The 5,361-nt window shown below is 30.6% G+C and overlaps 1 long non-coding RNA gene across 1 annotated transcript; it reads left to right on the top strand.

The window, feature by feature from the left end:
- Positions 1-2,142: 2,142 nt before the first annotated feature.
- On the top strand, positions 2,143-5,146 carry LOC130629251 (uncharacterized). Its single transcript, XR_008981928.1, has 4 exons — positions 2,143-2,240; positions 2,368-2,427; positions 3,418-3,546; positions 4,117-5,146. It is a non-coding gene; the product is annotated as an uncharacterized LOC130629251 (long non-coding RNA).
- Positions 5,147-5,361: the final 215 nt, after the last annotated feature.

The raw sequence follows: 5,361 nt of genomic DNA on the forward strand, positions 1-5,361 counted from the left end.
GATTTCTATCAGATATCTATCAGATATGTCTATCAGATATGTATCAGAAAAGTTATTTTTAAGAAGAAGAATAAGCAAAAGGTTTTCGGATTTTATTTCATCTACATCTCTACTAAAGAATGAATAAATTATTCCTGAGTACATTAAAAAACACATAAAAACAGGCAACGGAATTATAACTATTATCGTAATCATATGAAAGTGTGATGCATGAAAAATAAAGACACCCGCGTGAAAATATTAATATCACAAACCGAAACATACTCACCTTTTATATTTTATACTTACGATGTAAACAAGTAAAAAGGATTTCTTTCAGAGCACTCGTCGTAACGTAGGCTGAAAGCTGATTAAGGTATAAAAGTAAGAAATGCTTATAAATAAAAGAAGGCTGGAGCTCCTCCAAATACTTCACAATTCCATGCTATATAATGGCGTATTACTTAGAGGAATACTATCAGAAAAATATGTGAGCAGAGATACGAGTTGTAGCTAGTAAAATTGACGTTATAAAATGTGAAAAATGTATAATAACGATTCTTTTGTGCTCAAGAAGTAAAAATTAAGTAAAGACAAAAAAACAAGAGATAATAACAAAGTTTTATGTATACGTGACGTGCAAGATTTATTACAGCTGTTTGTACTGTGAATGAATTGAGCATTAGAAATCCTTACTTTCGGCGGAACTTTTAAATGGTGAGAGGGAAGGGCAGGTATTGACCTTACTAGTTAAAAAATGGAGCAAAAGAAAAGCTGGCGTGTATTTATATTTTGAGATTTTATATATTAATACTTGTGATGGATGGAGTTTATGTAGTATTGCTCTAAACGTGGAAATAATTTCATGAAAGTTTACAAAAAAGGCAAAAAAAAATTTATAAAAATGGCAACAAACATCTTTAAACTACTACATCACTAAGATTTATGAAACGTTAATGCTGCTTTTCGCATGCTTTCATCTTCACTATACAATTACTTGTTTTCATTTGTTACGTCACAAAGCGGTAAATTAACTTCAATGTATATTTTGTATCATATATATTGAATTTCATTTTGAATAAGAGTGCGCACTACATTGCTTCTCATTCCCGGCGGCTGCTATGTCATTGAGCGAGGCTCTTTCAACATAAGGATGCAAAATATGGAATACTAGAGGATATTACTGAGAAACGACTTGAAAAACTAGGACATAGAGCCCATCCAGGTATCAATTAAAAAGAAACATTGAGAAAAATTGAGGATGGTTGCATTTAAGAAAGGCTTTAAGACGGTATCAGATACATAACCTATCATTTTCAGAATCACCCCAACCAACACATTTTCTATCTGTTGGTGCTTGATAACATGATTTCTCCTTCTCCGTAAGCGAAAGATTACAACCTGGTGAAGGACGATACTACAGTTTAGTTAGAACCACCTTTTGGTTGTTTCCTGTGATAATATTTTGTTATCTAACATTTGGGAGATAGAAGTGGTAAGGAAAATTCATTTCTGTATCGTCTTGCTAATACATCCTTGAGTGTCACAAAAATTTTAGTAGTTTAAATGTAGCATTTAAATTTCAGACATTTCAATTGAATATATGTGAACCAGAAGTTGATTTATATTTCAAATTGATGTTCATTTCAATCAATTAATTGCATTTTATCAGCAAATGTTAAACAACATCTAAAGGTGAAACGTTGCGGCACATTTACGTGGTAATGCTGTACAATAAACTGTGAAGTGTCAGTCATATCAGTAAAAAACCTGTACGTCAAGAAAAATTTAGTTATGTCAGCATCATTGAGATCAATTTCTTTTTGTGGAAAAAGTGGATGTAAACAAAATTCTGCTTTTTACAATTTATAGAATTAGAATCTACAGAACCACTTGGTATATAAGATGTGTTGCTTTAGATGACAAAATGATAAAAACATAATTTACGATTGTATTGAAAGCAACGGTAATCCATTTATAGGTTGATGATAAAAAGTTTTGGTTCAGGACAATTGTTTGATTGTAGAAAAACAAGAGTACACTGAAGATTTGTTTTCAGAGTAATTTTAGAACTACAATAATATTCTGAAGTTAGTTATGTCTTTAAAAATATGTACTGTGATGCAATTTTTACCTTAAGGTACTTCCTTTATAGTTGTGGTAACAGCATATAATTTTTGACGGATGCACGTGCGTATTTTCGTGCACTACTGACTGGTATTTTTAAATGGTCTATGTGGAAACTTTTGTAAATGTAATTGGTAAGTATAATTGCTTGATGTGAAAGCCTTCTGTTTTTGCGTCGCATATAAAGTTTAAATATTTAGAAATATAAAAATTTATGCACTCGGATGTGATAATTGTTTCGGCTTACCCTATTTCCACTAGGATTTTTCGAACTGTTCAACGCTTGGACTAAATAAATGCTTGGACTTTAACATTTGACAGGTGAGTATTCTACTTTGAAAGGTGTTTGTAACTCATTTCTGTGGCAAAGTTTAGTTAAGTCCTTGCACCCAATATAATTTCTTTTTATTTAACGTATACTAACTGACTGTGATTGGTCATAATTAAGGAAAGCATGGGAAAAAAGTATGTAAAGTAGGTTTACATTTTTACTGATTCATTTAACATTTGTACCTGTAAAAAATTCTTATATCTGTTCAAAAATATCTAAGTAGAACAAAAAGTGTCGTGAGAAATAATTTCTCAATTTATTTAAAGAAATAAAAAGAACAGAATTTTAAAACCATTAAGTATTTAATAATTATCTCAAATTGGCAATGCTCCTTTAATCTAACTACGGGAATGAAAGATAATTGATGAAATGATGTAACATAAATATTTCCTAAAACAGAATGGGAAATTTTTAATAGTTATTTTATTGTCACTTGCTATAGGCATAGTCCCACAAATCATTTAGCACCAAAAATTTTCAGAAATATTAGGATCAAGTTTCCCTAAAAAAAGAAGCAAAAAGTCAGGAAAATTTAAAACCAAAACACCATACAATCAATCTTTAAGCGACTACGACATGACACAAGATTTTGATTATGGACATTACTAAAAGAAACCATACATGGGGAGAAATTACGCAATAACGAGTTTCATATACTTTGATTCTTGGTTACAAAAATTTCTGAAAATAACAAAAAGAATCACAAGAAAAATGCCTCTTGCAAAAGAAGCGTCACAATAATCTGTTAGAATCAAATTTCTTGAAACAAATTATAATTACAATCCACAGAAATTTAAAAAAAAATCATGACCAAAAGAATGCCCAGTTTAAATTTTACACAAGAAAACCTGCAGGGGCCGTAGTCCGCTCGCTTCCACCCTAGTAGAAATAGGGTTAAGATACTTTTGGGTGAAGATTTCACTCTTATTCATAATTTTCAAGATAGCATATAATTTATGACTACTGCACGTGATCTTTAGTGTGCTAAAGATGGAATGGGCAATGCAATGAGTTTTTCGAAAAAGCACTTAATGAAACCATAGGAGATTATTTTCAAAATATCCTTTGGGAAAAGCTGTGAATATAATTACTTTATTGGTACCGTTTTGGTAAGTATTGCCTAAGTGTTAAAACTTAATTTTTTTTGTCAAAAGTGTAGGGCTTCAAAGAAATAAATTTGAGATATTTTGGTGAGCATATTTATTTTTCTTTCACAATTGTGAAGATAGCATAAAATTTTTCACAGTTAAACGTGTGCTTATTCGTGTGCCGAAGATTGGTAGACCAAGTAACTTGGTCCATCAGCCTTTAACTTAAACAAATCGAACTTGATTGGTATTTTTTTCGTAAATTCAGTTGCTTGATTAGAAAGCTAACTTTTTTTCTCACATTTAAGGACAAGGTGTTAACGCAATGCACTGTAAATTTCAAAATTATCAACTACTTTGAGGCCTTTTGCGATGATTGTGAATTCTTTTCTTATTATTTCGAAAATGGTGTAAAATTTATGACTGTTTACCGCGGGCATTTTAGAATGATGACAACTGCGGAATTAATACCAAGTGTTTTAGACATACTTCGTTAATCAAAGAAATTCACTTTAATATGCGAAAGCTCCTGTGAGCTTGAGTGATATAGTCTCTGTTAAGTGATGTTACCAAATGTGTTTGATTTTTTAGCTGTGTCATCAAAATGAAAAGAAAGAAGCACAAAACGTTTTTTCTAAAGAATGCAGAATTAATAAACACAAACAAACAAAAAACAAAGATTTCTTCATAACATACCTTCTTATTCACTTGAGAACAGAAAATGTTATTTCCAAGATGCCACTATCAAATTGGAGAAACTCTGTATTTGTGGCAAGTGCAGAGATTAACCTTTGGCTTATACCTTAAATTTATATATTATTTATGCTTTGTGGATACAATCGTTGTATCTCACACGACACGCTCGTCTCATCAGTCACGCTGGTATTTTAAACGCCTTGTCTGAAGAATCGATTCTTGTGAAGAGTAAGGCTATTCAAACAGTCGTTATGGCACTACGAGATCTGATGTGAAAAAATTAAATTTTAAAGTAGATAAATTTTTATTATTTTGTGGAATGAAAAATTATTTTTATAACTGAATAAATTAGTCTTCTTATTGCGTATTATATCTTTATATCTACTTATTTTATAGAGAACGAAATATAACATGTTTGTACAGGCAAATATTTAATTGGTTAACGATATTTTTTGTTTACACGTCCTTTCAGCTAGTAGGATAGAAATAAAGATGTTAAAATTTATTTTCCGTTAGCAAAAGTAGTTTCATTATTAATCGCATAATTTAAATTAAGCGTTTTTTTTTTACGAAGAAGTAATTAGGGCGCGTAGGGTGTGGTTTGGTTTAAAGAGAAAATTTTTAATTATATAACTTATTGTTTTTCTTTTTCTTCTATCCTCCTAGATCCCTGAGACTTAAAGCTGCTTATGTTTCTCTGCTTTAGAGAATCGAAAGTTAATGTGCTACTTTTAGTCTACATCTTCGTGCAAAATTTACTGCATTAGTCAAATATAGTGAATTCTTGTTATATTTTTGCTATTTTAATTCCATTTTAATCCTACAAACCTCTACTTAGTGTTGCTAGAAATATGTTGCTTATACGAAAAACGTGTAAAAAACCTGGCGAACTGCTAAGTATTAATGTTTTTGATTTATAGTGGGATATACAATGCCTTTAGTTCTAAATGTCTTATTGTGTGTCTTAACATTTTGTAATGCGACATCAAAGGATATTTATTTAAACGACTTTTTAACTGGTATCATGAAGGTCACATGAAATATATAGAGAATTTACCATGAATTGTAATTTTATAGCTTTCGTTAGAAGCAAGAGATAAGTGCACACATTTCGGTAGGTGGATAATATAAACAAAAGCT

Source organism: Hydractinia symbiolongicarpus, chromosome 15 (assembly GCF_029227915.1).
Source record: "Hydractinia symbiolongicarpus strain clone_291-10 chromosome 15, HSymV2.1, whole genome shotgun sequence".
Classification (NCBI taxonomy): domain Eukaryota; kingdom Metazoa; phylum Cnidaria; class Hydrozoa; order Anthoathecata; family Hydractiniidae; genus Hydractinia; species Hydractinia symbiolongicarpus.